Source organism: Melozone crissalis, unplaced genomic scaffold (genome assembly GCF_028551555.1).
Source record: "Melozone crissalis strain CALT ecotype California unplaced genomic scaffold, PUWL_Pcris_2 ptg000023l_1, whole genome shotgun sequence".
Lineage (NCBI taxonomy): Eukaryota > Metazoa > Chordata > Aves > Passeriformes > Passerellidae > Melozone > Melozone crissalis.
In genome coordinates, this window is record NW_026535801.1 from 28,967,371 (window position 1) to 28,984,140 (window position 16,770).

At 45.8% G+C, this 16,770-nt stretch overlaps 1 protein-coding gene across 2 annotated transcripts in view; it reads left to right on the top strand.

Annotated features, from left to right (window-relative positions):
- The first annotated feature begins 16,276 nt into the window (after positions 1-16,276).
- MRAS (muscle RAS oncogene homolog) overlaps positions 16,277-16,770 on the top strand; it is a 38,385-nt gene continuing 37,891 nt past the window's right edge. Inside the window, exons 1-2 of one of the 2 annotated variants that reach the window (XM_054277790.1) lie at positions 16,277-16,344; positions 16,578-16,757. The gene's annotated coding sequence lies outside the window, so the exon portion shown is untranslated. The other variant, XM_054277792.1, reaches the window with a different exon arrangement.

A 16,770-nucleotide genomic window follows, 5' to 3' on the forward strand; every position in this document is an offset into this window, starting at 1 on the left:
TAATTTTAAAACTTTAGTATGATAGCTATTGTTCAGCTTCAAGAAATGTCTTTGCAGCTTTTATATTATGATAACAAGGAGTGCACAGAACAATGCACCTGCTACAAACGTTTCCACCAGCTTGGACAGGGGAGGACTGAACCACATTGCTGAGCAGCCCTGGACTTTGTCATAATAATTCTTTAAGGAATCTTTCTCTACTTGGGAGTCTGGAGCCCTGAAAGTTTCAATTCTGTAGCTGGTAGAAGACAAAAGCTTATTTTGAAACTGAAGTCTTTCATGAAGGAACAACATTGTATTTTATATTATCCTCCTTTTAGCAAGTTCTCCTATTTTAAGGTCAAAATCTGTGGGGTTTTTTTCAGCTCTTTTCTCCATACAAAAGCACAAATGTGAGACAATCCAGCCCTTCCAATGGGGATTTGTTCCAATGATAAAAACTATCTTGCCCTATTTCTTTTATGAAACATTTCTAGCTTAAGTTTGCAGCATGTTGTTCAAGTATTGCCAATCGCTGCTAGGGTAAACTTCAGAGGGATAAAATCATCCTGTTAATGGTAAATATTCATGGCATCAATTCAGGAGTTGGACTTTCACCCAGTAATTCCACCAATAGTTTAGGGGCATAATAAGGGGATTATCTCCTTCAGTTCCCATTCCTGTTCCGCAAACTCAATGCTCATCAGTCCAAAGTCTCTTAATTATTTTCTAGGGCTTCTGACTTTTGTCCAATGGGGAGCATTACCTTGACCAATTGTATCTGGCAATATTTTATGTCTATTTAAATCCAGCATAATTCTCCTTTGCTATATAATTTTTTATTCCTTTTCTTTGTCCTGACAAATACCAGGACACAGGCCTTTAACCTGATCCTTTTCCTTGTGAATTGTTAGGATCGACCTTGAAGCTCTTGGGAGGTGGATGGCAGAGCTGGGATTTTTTGCAAGATCAAGAACAAAACTGAAAAAACAGAAGCATTTCTTTCTCCAAGATATAGAGCTAGAGCAACTGAAAGGTTTGGGCTGTCACTGATGTATTAGGTGTGAAATACCCACTATCTTTAACAAGGTGAATCTCTGACAGCAAAGCCTTTTATTCATGGCACCAGAGAGAACTGCATCCATGGGCCAATTTTCTGTGCAGCTGAAAATCACACTGTATTTCTTCACAGAAAATGCACTTTCCTTGCAGGAACTGATTGTATTTGGGTAAGTTCTACTTAAGGAATTACTGCTATTTTAAAAATAGCTGTTACTGGTTTTAGTTTGATGTGGAACACAATAAAAACTAGGCCAAATTATGCAGGGTTACTATAATTATTTTGAAAGCTCAGCATGGAAAAATTTGTAACAGCTCATGTGCTCACATCAGGGTTCATTTCAATTTTACCCTCATGAACAGTTGTTCATTCATTGCTGATTGCAACAATCTTTTAATCAAGAAAACAGTGTGGATATTTTACTCCAGCTGGTAACAGGGATTGGGGGAAATGGTGAGATTAATTTTACAAGCTGAATTTGAGAACCAAGTTCTTCAGAGTGGTAATACTTGCTAAATAGAAAGAAGTGGCTTTAAAGTTTCTTTAAAAGGAAAGGCAGTGTCAAATTCAGCCTTTAAGCAGTGTGTTGCAAATGTTCTTGCTAGTTATTGAATGGCTTCAATGACCCAAGAAGCAGCAATGGGAAGGTCTGTGTCACAGTCAGACCACAGAGGGAGCTTCTCCCCACTGCTCTTCATGTGGCAGCAATGGGCAGCAGCTCTGGTTTGCTTCACCAGCAGCAAATTATAAATCACTAAATGAATGAGACAACACACAACAAAACAGCTGGAAGCCAGGATCTTCCCTTCCCTTCTCCTCAACACTGCAATTAGCTCATGCAGTGCTTATTTACTCTTCAGTGTCCAACCCCAGCATCTGACTGACTTCCTTAGAGCTGGTGTGATCTGGCTGCAGAAAGGTGGGCAAACATCTCTGTGCTTCCAGAGAGGCAGATACAGGGAGGGGATAAGATAACAAGTCTTCTCTCTGTTCAAGTCCCATACTCCGTGTGTGTTACTCACCATCACAGCTCTCTGGAAAGCACCTTTCAATATTTTCCCATTCTTAATGTGAAAGAGGGAAGAAAGCCCGGGAATCTCTTTAGATGTTGTTGTCATCAACTTTTGTGGATTTTTACCTCTGGAAAATGTTGAGGTTAAAAGCACTTGAGGTATCCAGTGAAAGCAGGAGAATTCTTGATTAAACCTGGTTTAAGGGTTCCCCCCCAAACACATACACACGCACACAGACACACACGCTTTCTCAACAGAAAATGGTACTTCTGGAGGAAAGAACCCAAACTTTTCTGACCACTGTTTGATCAGCTCCAGGATGATGACAAATCCTTCAGATTATGATTATAGTCTGATGGAGTCCTACATAATAATTTTTAAGTAGGGCCCATCCAGATATTGCAAATGGAACAGCACTTGCATTGCAGAGTTCCCTTGAAGAAGGACACATTTGGGCATCACTTTCACCAAAACTGTTCTGCTCCAGGACTCAGTTCCCTGCTCTTACTGTGCTGGCTTGTGTCTGCTCTGTCTCTGCTGTTGAACTGTTTGGATTCATTCTTCCCAACAGGACACTGCTCTAAGAGCAGGATGCTAATCAGACTTCTCAGATGGCCCATCTGAGCAGACAACAGCAAAGGAGACTTTACCCCACAGACCTCTCAACTGTCCTCAATGACCAGGTTAGGAAACATGTGAAGGAAATGCCCAAGAGATAAGAATTTACTCTCAATTCAGGCTTGAGCAAATAAGCAGATATGGAACCAGACAAAAATCTGGTTTGCAGTCAGGAGATATGACTAAGTAGTCTATGGGACACATTGCTTTTATCAGTGATCTTGTATTCTAGTAAGCAGAGGAAAAACTGCATCAAAGATGTACTTTTTAACAGTAAAGTCCCACTGCAAAGTTATATACAAGTCAGGGGCTTTCTGTCACTGTAAAAGGATAAGGCCCAGGCTCTTCAGCCTTCCCAGGCACAGCTGGAGCGACACCAGATATCAAAGGTGCAACTGATGGGATTCACTCCCCCTGCCCTGGTTAACGCTTGGTGGCCTCACTGGGGATCTTGCATATTTGCAGAATTCAGGTTGGGGCTAGTCATCATAGCTACAACAAAAAGCAAATGACAAATCCCTGGTTAGGTGTGTTATTAGTATCTGTTTTCACAGATTACTTCCCAGACTGATTTATTTGGTTTAGGGGGCTGTTTTTTCTACTGGCTCTTCTGGAATGCTAATAGGGACTGGGAAACTTGAACCTATTCCTATTCAGATTGATCTATTCAGATATTTCTCATTCATTTATGTATTGAAATTATTCCATAATGAGAAAATGTTTGAATTTTTCATACAGAATCAAGCAGCTTTGATATGCCATACTTTACCCCAGCCATATCTTCTACATAGAGCGAGTAAAGATTGACCTCTGTCATGGTGATATTTTCCTTATCTTTTTAGCAGCATGAAAACTGGCAAGTAAATCTTCTATAGAAGCTCCCAGCACAAAAGTGAAAATGAAATATTTAATCCCCATGGAAACAGCTTATCATGGAAGGAGGATTTCCCCAAAAAATCAGATTGTCAGCTTCCAAGAACATATCCTAAAAATGGTGATTTCACATCAAAGCTGAAAAGGCAAGTGGGAGGAGAGAGATTTGGAGGAGGAGGGGGAGCCTGACTGCTGGTGTTCACCAGGCCTGTGCAGTCTCATCCTCTAGGACCTAACTCCTCTGATTTAGTGTACATTTGAGCACTTCCTTAGATTTTAAGCACTATGGGTAGAAGTGGCATTGTTAGGTATTTAATCTGAAAGTAAAGAGGATTGTCTTTCTTCCTTTCAAATCTAAATCTCTTGTTAGCCTAATTTCTTAAGAGGGAAACACAATCAGATGGGTTCCCCCCCCCCCCCCAGTGCAATTGAGAGTCAGGCTTCTTTTCTGTCCTTACTCCCAAAGAAAAGTTATGAAGGAATGCTTACTTTTATTTGTAGCTTTTTTCTGATCACTTAAGTGCACATGATATGTCAGTCCCTTAAATCCCTTTATTCTGTGTCTGAGTCTGCACTCGTCCAAGTATTTTGTTTTCAGTCTGCTGTGTCACTTCCCATTTTCCTCAGAGGTTCTCCTTTTAACTACAGCATTTTAAAACTCAGTAACCACATAGTATCACACAACCACACCATTTTCTCTTAAATTTTATATTTTCTACTCTAGTTCTAGGCAATAATTAATGCACTTGATTGCTCATGCCATCTACCAGTGGTAGAAGAAAGGAAAATCTGACATGAATGCCCACTTTTCACAATCCATGGTACTTCTGCCTTTGTCTCCTGGAATTTATTTTCTTTCTGCAAGTCACTGAATTGTCCTCATATATTTTTATGATGATTCCTTAAGTGTCTCAAGTCATGGCACTTGGACTCCTCCTCTCTTCTTTAGAAACAGTGCTCAGGCACTCAAGTTATTTAACTGTTCATGATCTTTGCACAGCTGAGGGAGAACAGATTGTTCCCAGCTAGTAGCCCACTTCAGAACCTTTTATTCCTAATCTCACGGATGTGGATCTTGGCTGATATCTGAGTAAAAACTGACATTACTTGACAGCTGGTTTTGAAATGAACTGACAGTTTCTATTTTCTAAAGGTATGTGGTTGATACGGAATACTGGAAATTTTGGTGACATATTTGTAACAGAGAAGCAGCCAGGGATGGAATTAGCATGCAATCTGAATTACTGCAGGATGATGGAACATCTCTTTAGATCAAATTAACCTCTTGTCAGTGCAAACCACCCCCATGTGTTCAAACTGTTTGGGTTATTCCTTTGGAACTTGGACTGTTGCAGAATTCAAAAGATTATATTGTCAGATATAAAGACCTGTGTAAGCAACAGAATCCTTTGGACAAAGGGACTTTGGAGTGGCAATATACTGAGGGTGAGGTGGAGCCTCAGCACTGCAAGCAGCTTTGCTTGTGCCCACCCAACCATATTCAAGCAGAGGCTCTTCAAGCATTGGTGGCCTTCATCCTCCACTGAAAGCCTGACATCAGCTTTGCCTCTTGCAAAGAGATATCTGTGGAAATGTCTGGCCTTCCAAAAACACCACCCAGTCCTGGTGAGTGAGGGGATGGGGGTGTGAAGGGCTTAGTCCTTCTTCACCCAGGCAACAGATCATTAATTTATTTCTGAAAATAAATAGTTAATTTTTATTAAAACTTGGCAGCAAGCAGAAGTCTGAAGAGCAGCACAATCCCAGCAGCATCCCCATGAGGTGTCCATGTGGGGCATGGGTGCTGGGCAAGCAGTGTCACTTCAGGCTGAAATCATTATTCTGCCTTTGAAGCTGTTCCAAACTCAACTCCTCTTGAGGAAGCACTGAAAGAGTGGACTTGTACCAACCATTATGGCAATTTTAGTGACTTTCCATTCCAACACAGTCCTTCTTTGAGTAAGGAGTTTCAGTTTGTTTGCGACCGGATCTAATTCTGCCACATTCACTGAGCTGCAAGGTTGTCTCCTCAAATTTGCTCTGCTTGAAGGTTTTCCATCAATTGCCTGTAAAACAGTGGGGCAAAGAGCCCCTCAGTGTTTTCCCATTTCCCAGTGAGGCTTGTTATACTGATGTTTGTAAAGCGCATGGTAGTTTCTGCTTGGGGATTTCAAAGATTTGCACTTCTGCCTAGTCTAAGCACCCTGACTTCAGCAAAGTTATGAACCAGATGAATATCTCAATCTTGTGCTAGTAACTCCTATCCAATTTTATTAAATCCTTTCCAGACCCAGATCAATATCTGAAATGCCCTCTGTCCTGTAATTAATCTGATGTGCCATGCTAGCCTTGTTTAAAAATCCCTTCAAATTTTTTCTTTAGAGATTTTTATTTTAAAATTACACTGGCTTAGCAGAAGCATGGTCACGATCTCTGTTTCTCAGTAGCTTTTTCGTGCCCTTATTAAATCTTCTGTACCAAGTGCATTCAGTAATTCAGTGATCCTGCCTGGTGAACAGGGTTGGACACCAGGCTCTTAGAGACCCTGCCCTGCACAGGGGCACATTTGGCAGTCTGATGGCTCATTGTGAAAGGAATCAATCAGAACAATCTGACAGATTTGTGGGTTTGTTCCTTGGACACATAAATACGTGATGGAGTGTGTGGAACTACATGAGTTAGAGCAGTGTCAGTACTTCTGGCTCCTGCCTCGTGCAGCCATGTGTCCTCACCAAGGCTGGGTCTGCTTCAGCTCTCGAGGACAGGGTCCACCTGTTGGCAAGGATGGTTTCCTGACACCTGGCTCTTTCAGAGTGAAGGGCTATTCAATAATCAGTGATAAACCACTAATCAGTGATTAGTGCTGCTAATTGATTAGGGCATGAGACCACTGGCCTTTAGCTTTATTGCCCTCCAGAAAATTATCTTAGTTTATTAATGGTATAGATGACAGCAGGACTTTGAAGTAAGCTTAGGAACAGAAGGAATGAACAGAGCAATATCCTGACCCAATTCTGTTGCCATTTACCAACAGTCACATAGCTCACGTACACAAGAGTGCAGGAAATGAACACACCACTGTTGTGTGCAGGCTCAAACCCACACTGCTGGTCTGCTGCGGCAGTAACTTCCAGTCTGAGCAGGAGGTTGGACTGCAGACCTCCACAAGTCCCTCCCAACAAGCCTTTCCAGGAGTCTGTGACCCTGCCTAGGAGTCCTGTCCTCTTGTACAACACACAAATGTTCACACTCTAGTGAGAAAGAAAGGGGTCTAAGGATGGGGAGAAGCTGTTGGATATACACATAGGGAATCATTACAGATATGGAAACAATATTATGGTGTTGGTTTCTTTTCCTTCATTGATCTTTAGTATACTTCTTTGGAAGGAACTCAGCTGATTGAAGACATCAAGGAAGTGCTGAAGAGGCTTATGGCAATGAGGGCATCAAGCAGGGCAAGGCTGAGACAAAGCACTGAGATACTCAGCGGAGAGCAAAGCTACAAATATTTCCAGGTCCCTAGAGCTTTCTATGGAAGTCTGAAGTTTTCCCCATTTAAAGAGTGGGACCCACAAAGATTTTTGGCCTCAGATTTAAGATTTCTCCATGACACACAAAGAATATTGCACAGCTCAAAATGCAGTATGTGAAATCACTGAGAAAGTGTCAGCTCTTGGACATTGCTGCTGTTCCCAAAGGAGTTCAAAGGCTTTGTGAGGAGATCCATGCCAACCCTTTTTATTATTTGAAGCTTATGTCCTCATAGAATTGTTTAGATTGAAAAAGAGCTTTAAGATCATTGAGTCAAACCATTAACCCAGGACTACCAAGGCCACCACTAAACCATGTCCCCAAGTGCCACATCTACACATCTTTTAAATGCCTCCAGGGACAGTGATTCAACCACTTCCTTGGGCAGCCTGTTCCAATGCTTAACAATCCCTCCAGGGAAGAAATTTTTCCTAATATCCAATCTAAACTCTCCCTGTTGCAATTTGAGGCCATTTCCTCTGTCCTGGGAGGGGAGAAGAGAGAAATGAGCCTTTTTGTCCCTTCTGAAGAGAATTATGGCATTTATCAACAGTTCAGCTAATGATTCAAGTTTGGTATAGGTCTAGAATGTTCTTGTGCCCAGTTCATGTATCTTGTAGCTGATATATATGCTAGTTTGGATTCAGAGCCCATTTAAGAACATCTTCCTTATCTCTGAGGGAATTTGCATGCCTCACTGTTCCCCTTGCACAATGAGAAAAGCCTGACCCTCCAGCTTGTGAAAATCACCCCACAGCTTGTGAAAATTACCCCACTTTTGCATCAAATTTTTTGCCTGGGTGTAGTGACCCAGCCCTGATTGGAAGAGATAACTTGACCAGCCAGAACCATGCTGGGCTGACAGGAAATCGGCAAGCTCAGCTCTGCAAGGAGCTGCTCAGCTGGGCTGCTGCTGCTGCTGCTGCTGCTGCTGCATGGGATGTGAGGATAAGGAATCCTTTCAGGATGAGATCTGGGACACAGATCTGTGTGTGGGTATCCCCACCAGAGTCGCATAAGACCCCTGCTCCTGCAGCAGAATTTGAGAGGAGTGCTCAGCATAGTTTGAATATCCCAGCGTGGGGTGGGGGTAAGGGAGCAGCTGGGGGGCTCTTCCTCTCACCCTTCATCCTCATGGGAATTAAACATGAGAGCTAAGTGCTCCTTTTCTGAAGCTATTATTGGCAACCAATGCAAAATGTCCCTTTTCATGACAAGTAAATGACCTGCTAAGTACAAGCTATAAAAATTCAGGTCATGTTTTCTGTTTCATTAATATGCTGCCTGACAAAGCCTTTGCCTGCTGGGGCTCTCTGCTGGGAAATGGGAGTTAGAAAACCCTTAAGGATTTCTCACTGTCATTATGAGATAGAAAGGCAAACAGGCTTCTGAAGGAAAGAGGGCTCCCAAAAGACAAGGCTTTGTGTCCTGATCTCATGAAAAACCACAGGAGGAGGCAAGTAATGCCATTTACACACACAGTCCCAGTAGTGTGGGGTTCCAATGCTTTTATGTTTCACTAATAGCTGGGCCTGACTGTCCCAGAAGTCAATAAGAAGGATCTTTTGATTGCAACAGGCAGTGGACCAAAAACGCCATTTAGACACAGAAATGTTTGTTAAGCTGGCAAGGAGGGGGAGAAGAATAATATTAATCAGAAAGAGAATTCAAGGGAGAGTCTCTCTGAAATGTTTTTCCACAAAAATCATAGAAGGGTTTACATTGGAAAAGCTCTCTAAGATCATCAAGTCCAGCCATTAACCCAGCACTGCCAAGGCCACCACTAAACCACGTTCCTAAATGCCACATCTAAACCTCTTTTAAACACTTCCAGGGCTGATGACTCCACCACTTCATGGGCAGCCTGACCAAGGCCTGACCACCCTAACAGTGAATAATTTTTTTCTAACATCCAATCTTAGCCTTCCTTGGTACAACTTGAGGGCATTTTCTCCCATCCTGTCCTTGGCTGCCTGGGAGAACAGACTGACCCTCCCCTTGCTACAAGCTCTCTTCAGGGAGTTATAGAGGGCAATAAGGTCACCCCCAAGCCTCCTTTTCTCCAGGCTAAACACCCCCAGCTCCCTCAAATGCTTCTCATAGGACTTGTGCTCCAGACCTTTCACCAGCTCTCACGGTGACTGTAGTCTTTGGGCCAGTAGCATCAAGAATTTACTGAAGATTTTTTAATGTGGTTGTTCTTTCTACATAAAAATGTCTTTCAGAAATCAGAGAACTGCCTCCCTTGCAGGAGACATCCAAGGTGGATTCAGAGGGTGCATCACTTCTAGCTGTAACTACAGGGATTTCCCATAAAGGATGTAGTGAGGCTGGACCTTCATTCACATGCTTGGCTCAAGCTGGATTAATCTAAAGCTGGGTTCTGGATTTAAACCTTTTCCCAATGTAAGGAGTTTGAGCTTGAAGGACTTTGAAGAGCATTAGGTTTTGCTCTTGGCAATATTGAGCAGGATGTGTCCTGCCTTCCTGAGTATGTTCTCTGGGCTTGCAGGGTGGTAACTGATGTGCCTAGGGCTGAGGTTTGGCTTTCCACCTCCATGTCAATTCCCATCTTCTCACCTGTCCTGCTCCCTCAACTACAAGCTGATAAAGTGAGTTTCATGTGAAGAGCATGGAGGCTGAGATACAGCAGGGAGATCCAAAATGTAACCTGAATGCCATTCAAAGGGTTACAAACATATAATTTATAAATAAAAATCACTGTCGTTCAGAGAGCTGTAAATATTTCCTTGAGCCACCAGCTATTTCCAGATTTGGCATCCAAATGTCCTGATGAATTACTTCTTGCCAAAGGTAGATTTTAGTGCCCTTTGCATGGTTCAATACCATGTATTTTTTTCTCTGCTGTGCTCTTGCCCAGAATGCCAATGTTTTAGAGCAGCACTATCAGCCTCATTCCAGGGACACTCAGCCTGCAATGAATGCATTGATTCATAGCTTATTTTCAAAGCCAGAAGGAATTGCTATGCTGATCTGCTCTGACCTCGAGCATTCAGTGGGCACAGGAGTATTTATAGCTCTGTTTACAGCACTCTGCTCTGTATACAAGCGAGCAGGGACAAGAGCAGGCTCCCTGTCCCAGTGTAGGTTTGACAGCCACTACAAGTTCAACTGCTTTATTAAGGTATTGCCCTCAGTAACTGGCAGGGCAGATTAGAGAGAGCAATTCCAGAGCACGTGGGCAGGGAGTCACCCACACACAGCACTTGTGCATACAGTTATGGTCTGCCTGCAGCACAAGCAGAAATAAGCTCCAGGTGCAAGGACAGAGATCTGGGAAATCTTTCTTTCTTGTCTTTCTCAGTCTCCTTGCTAAGCCTGTCTTGTGTCTTCTCTTGGGGGATCCTCTGTCCTATGTTTTAACCATAGGGAAGCAGCCCAAAAGATGCATAAGATCACTGGATGACTGAAATGAGCTTAGGAATAAAAGATAACTTGTAGGGAGGTTCTAGAGAGCAGCAGGACAGAGCCACGACCAATTGCAGATGTTTCAGCTCTCCGAGTACAACATGTCTCAAACACTTATATGTGTGTTCCCTGCTTTGTACTTGGAGTCACGGGCCAGGACACAGTGTGTTCCAGAGCACACCACACTGCTGCATTTCAGATGTGGTGATGAACAGACCTGCCCCAAGCTCAAGCAGTCCCAGAAGGTAAACTCACTTCTATGTGTGCAACTGAGACCATTAAAGTGGAAACTGCTGAAAGTTACCTCACTTTCCACTTGCCATGCCCTGTCTTCATGCCTTGCGGCACACAGCCAGTCTGCATGACCATTTGTCTTTCCCCTGAGCTTAACTCTGTTCCTGAGCTCCTGATGTGTGGTGAATGTCCAGCCAGAAACCTGAGCAACAATCAAATCTATTCATTAGACATATTAGCTAGTTTTTCTTCCTGTTCAAGGTCAGATTTCTGCAGGTTAATGCCCTGGAACTGCCAGTGCAACATAAGACTCCCGTGTCACTTTTCTCCCAGTAAAATGGAATTTACTACATTCCTTAGAACATTTCATAGCTAAATTTTGCTGGAGTTATAATTGACATGTGTCCATGAGAGCCTGCATTTTTCACGAAACTGTATTTGTGAGTGAACACATAATTGTCCAACATTGTACAACCCTCAGATGAAATCCCCAAGAGGAAAAGTAATTGCTTTTCTACATGCACAAAAGTAAAATCAGCTGGAGCTAATGCTCTGATAGTTAAGAGAAGCAGTTATTAATATTTCTGCATGGATGCAGCACAGCCACCAAGGCCTTGCTACTGTGAATCTCACAGTCTTGCTCTCGGGCAAAGTATATGCAGTCATCTCTAATCTGTTCCATCTCTCCCCGAGCAGCTCACCCAGCACCGTGAACAAATTGCCTGCAAATGTCGTCATCGGGCTTCATCTGGCACTATCTCTTCTTCTGTCTGGGTCATTGATTTCCTCATCTCCTCTGCCTTGAAACTCACATCTCACATTAATTTGTGGCTCTCTGGTACTGAAGCAGCTGCACTATGCCTTCGCTGCTCAACACCAGCAGCTTTCAGCCTCTGAAGTGTCCTTCACTGCTGCTCATATGAAGACCTCCTGAATGTGTCTCAAGTGGCCTCCCTGCCTGCCACATAACAACATGTGCTCTGCCAGCGTTTGTTTCATCACAAGAGAGCTTAGAGCTCTTCTTCTTTCGGAAATTGGGTAAGATTCAGTCTCCTTCCTACAATGACTCAGTGTGCTGCAGAAATTACTCCTGCCTTGTATGAGTAGCTACTGTGGATCTCTCAGAGCTGTGCCAGTCTCTGCTAGCCACCAGCTGCCTTCTGGAGAGCAGAGCAAAGACCTGGGGCTGCTCCACACTCTGGTCTTATGATTGCTAAATATAGGCCATTGATAAATAACACAAATGCATGAAGGGCACAAAATCAACAGTTGTTGCAGGTGCTAATGCAGTCTTTTCCTCTGTTCTTTCACCCGTGTCACTGACGCCTTTCAACATCACCCTTTGCATTTTGAGTAGGTATTGTAGCTTTGCACAGCTATTTCCAAGGACCTAATCTGGCCAGCAGAAACTTTCCTTGTGTTTTATTAGGAGTAATAAAAGTCTCACCTTTCCTCAACACTTGTAAACTGAGTGCATCTGACACGGAAGTAAGGACAAGATGTGAAGCCCTTACTCCTAAATTAATGGTGATCTTAATGGGAATTATTCCATTCAAAGGAAGTGTCAGATAAAATGAGTCTATTTCCTTAGGGAAGTGTGTTCTTTTATAAAGCTCTGCCAATCCTTGCTTTTTTAGAAACCAAATTGGCAGTCTCTTTGTTTCACAGCCAAATTCCTGATCCTAGGCCTGGAGTATGTCTGGAAAAACATTTCTAGAGAATCCCCTGTTATAAATAACCTGGAGGAGGGAAGTATCCTTTGTATCCTTCCTAGAACAAAGAGCAGCAGGCTGTAAAAGGGCATGGAGAAAGGGCTGATTTCTTGTAGTAGAGAAAAAAAATCTTGATCTTGAGGCTGATGTTTGCAGCATGTGCTCAGGATGAGTCACATGAAAGGCAAATTGAGATAAGAGCAAAGACTCCTGAAAGAAAACGGCCGATTTTAATCTCTGTATCCCAGTTTACATGGTCTTTGCTGTAGAAATAAAAGCTCTGCACCCCCCTGTAATGTCTCCTTAAAAGATGCAGCACCCCTGCAGCACCCCTGCACCAGCTCCCCTGAGCTTCCTACCTGTGCCCTCACTGTATATTCCCTAAGCCTCTCAGGAGGTTTTTTCTTTGTGACTCATTTATAGAGGGTGCTCATGTTCAGCCTGTCCCAGCACTCCTGCAGCTGTCACAGCCACTCCATGTCCCATCTCCAGCCATGCTGACTCTGAGGAAGTCACATGAGAAATTCTATCAGTTGATGTAGTTTATGTAGTTGCATGGGAATATCACTAGATGTCCTCTACTGATAAGCAGCTTCACCATGGTGTGTGCCAAGCACCAGGGAAATCTGGTGAAATCAATCTCAGTTGTTATGGCTTCATTGTTCCTAGTCCATAGAAGCAGAGCAATATTGTTCATCCTGACAGAGCTCAGGCTGTGGTCTCTGTGCTCTTCTCCAAACTCAACACCAAGGGTCAAGCCCACAGGGCTCTGCTCTGATCCAATCTGGTGCAGGATGGTGCTTTCATCTCCGCAAGGTGCAGGCAGGTACAGCTCCCTGCTCCAGCACAACCTGCCTGTCCTCCAGACAGTGATGCCAGCAGCACCTTGGGTTAGTTCTTGGGAGTGCCACTGCATCCCCTCAAACCCCATCTCCATCCCCTGACTTCCCTGAAGTGACCTCTTATCCCTGGCTGTATGGCACCAGCAGGAACTTGTACTGACAAAAATCTTACGCATTGCACTGTTCCTGAAAGGAAAACTTTTTTCCTTTTTTTTTTTAATTTTTTTTTTTTTTTAATTTTGTGCAAATAGTCTCTGTCTTGCTGTGGTGCTGTGCAAACCCTTGTGTTTGCAACCTCCTGCTGCAGAGCCTGGGCAAGGGAAGTGTCCCCAGCAGCCCAAAAGGCAGCTGCCAACAAAACAAGCCAAGAGGATCATGCTGCACTAACCCACTCAGCTTTAATATAGGATAATAAACAGCCACATTCTTCTAGACCTAATAGTGAAATACTATGCTACATACATAATGCATCCTCTGATTTAGCGAGAGCTAGCCCGAAGTATAATCTGACTTGAGGAGTTCAGAGGTTGCATGGTCACTTTAATCTAGTCACTGAAGCTGAAACAGACTGGAAATGTCATGTGCTGAAATCTGTATGGGGGAAACGTTGGCTGAAATTTTCAGGCACTCTTTTCTTTTAGCTTTCTATTTCGTTCCAAGGTTTGAAGTGTCACCCATCCTGCACTCATATCCCCCCAGGGAGGGCTGGTCAAGGGGAGGCTCTTGATGCCACTGCCTCTGCTGTCAAACTGAACATGATGCTTTGTTTGAGGGCTCCTTGGGGTGACTCAGCAGGATACAAAAATGCACTTAAAAAGGAGTTGTATTGTATAAGCGCTCAACCACAGCAGCAATTCCCCTTTAGCAATGTTGTTAACTAATACGCACACAAGAAATTTAACGCTGCTCCAGATACTGGATGGCATTGAAAGAGGCCTTTTTGGCTTTCCTCCATCCATAATTTTAGTATTTCTTATGGTAGGAAGGCTACTGAGAGCTGAGCAACAACCTGACATACAGATACCTGACATACAGGAGCCAGGCCACAGGCTTTTCCTGTCAAGTGTTACTGACTTTGAAATGCATCAGAGATTTTCAGGTTTAGGTGTCTGAATATCGGGCTTGGTTGGCAAATGTAGCCACTTCCACAGAAGCAAAAGTGTGCAGCTCTGAAGGGTGATTTGTTTAAGATGCCCAAATAGAAAGCTGGATGCTCTGATTTAAAGATCTAAACCTGAAGACTTTGGCCTATCAGTCCCAGGACTGCTGTGTCCCCAGCATTTAGTGACAGCATTTCCACACCTCTGAGGGTGTATAAATGACCTGCTGTGTGCAGCTTTGCCAGTTCTGCCCTCCCTGGTGGCAAGATGTGCTGATAGCAAAAACCAGATTCCTCGTAGCCAGTCACCTCCATCACTGCACTGGGAAGATGAGGAGACTGTTTTGTCCTAGAGGGAAAATCTGTAACCAACAGAGAAGCTGTTTCACATCAAATTCAGGTGTAAACATGTGACTCCTTTTGATGAATGCAAATCTTACAAACCCAGCTGTCAATTCATGTGAACAAAACAAATCTGTCCCACGGTTTGGTTTGGAAACCTGTGGGGTTCTCCTGGTCTGCTCCCGCTCACCTCTTCCATGCTGCTGGACCAATGCAGGTTTTGAGATACTCACATATCTTGTTTGTAAAATGGCAGTACACTTCTCTCTGCCTCTAACACGTGGGAAAGATAGCACAGAGGCTGTCTTGTTCTGTGCATGCCACAGCGCTGTGCCAGACTCCTTGGGTAGATCTTTCTGGGGACTACTGGAGTGAACAGAATGCTAATTCAGCACAGGAGGAGAGCTGGGATTTTTCACTTGGGTTTAAGAACCATTTTGAGTTCCTGTACCTCTGCTTGGCACACCACCAGGGAGGTAAGCCCTGACCTAGCATAGTAAATCTGCAGGTGACTAAATGTACCCTCTGAGATGCTGTGGGCACTTGGTCTGTACCTCAGCACCACCCAGGGTTGCGCCCAAGGTGCTCCTGTGGTAGGACACATCCTTCCTGCTATGGATTATTGTCACACATCCTTCCCTAGCATCCTCTGTGAGGGCAGCATGTGTCACTAAGTGTGTAGGTGCGGGAGCAGAGCTTTTTCTGGTGTCAGGTGCAAGGTCTGAGGTGGCAAAGTCCGAGCTGCTTTGGTTCTGCCTTCCAGTGCCAGCCAAGGGCACACATGCGAGGTAAGAAAAGTAACCACTGCCTATGTGTCCCCCGAGTGCTATATAGGATGAGCTCTGGTGTACTAAACACGAATTCTCTTATTGGGATTAAAGTTGATGAAGCTTCCTCGTATTAAGTATGAATATAGCTACAGATATATATATATATATATATATATGTGGGGGAGGGGGAGAAGGGGAGTTGTGTGCGCACAGTAGCTGGTTCTCAAAGGCTCGGTGTGTGTCGCGTTCATGCGGCGTGAACAGCGCTTGTGGCAGTCCGTGCCCTCCGGCTGCTGCCCCGTCCGTCAGACAGAACCGGCTCTTTACTCTCCCCCTCCTCCTCCTCCGCTGGCGGCTGCACAAGCCCGGCGGCCGGAGGGTCGGTCCGCTCCCCGTCAGCCACAGCCCCGTGGGGCCCGGGGCGCCGGGCGGGGAGAGCGGCCCGAGCGGTTTAAGGTGCCGCCGCCGCTGCCGCCCCGCTCCGCTCCACCTTAACGCGCGGCGGCGGCGGACGGGCCCATTGCCGCGCCGGGGGTCGGCGGGCCCGGGCCCCCGGGAGCCGCGCCGCCGCCGCGCCCGCCGGACAGCGGCCCCCACGCGCGGCCCGAGCGGCCATCGCGGCCGAGCCGCCGAGCCGCAGGTGACGGCGGGTCCCCGCACCGCCGCGAATCCCCCTCGGCGGCGCCCGGCCCGGCCCCCGGCGGCGGGGCCGGGCTATTTATAGCAGCCGCCGCGGCGATATAAGGGATGGCGGGCGCGGGCTGCGCTGCCGCGGCCGCCGGGGCCAGAGCGCTGCCGGGCCGCCTCAGGGCGGGCGCTGAGGGCGCGGCCCCACAGCCCGGGTGAGCGGGCGGGGAGTGGGCTCGGAGCGGCGCCGCTCCGTTCTGTGAGCGGGGCGGGGGGCCACGGCCAAACTAACAATAACCCGGGTGCGTTCTGCCCGTCCTCCGCGGGACAGCGCCGCGCACTTTCGGCGCTCCACGCGTGACAAGCCCGCGGGAGGGGCGGGACCGCCGTGACACCCGGCGGTAACCGCGGCGGGGCTTCCCCCTCTGCCTCTTTCCTCTCCCCACAGCGATTCCCGCTGAAATGCGGCGCCCCACGCTGGCATGAGCCCCGCCGTCGGGAGCAGCGCGCCCCGGGCACCGCCGCTTTCCCTGGCCGCAGCTCGGTGTCGGGAGCAAAGCGCTGTCGCCGACCGTCGCCGCGGAGCCGCCGCTGGCGGCAGCGCCGGACGCCGGGCGAGGGACGGACGGTACGGGCGGTAC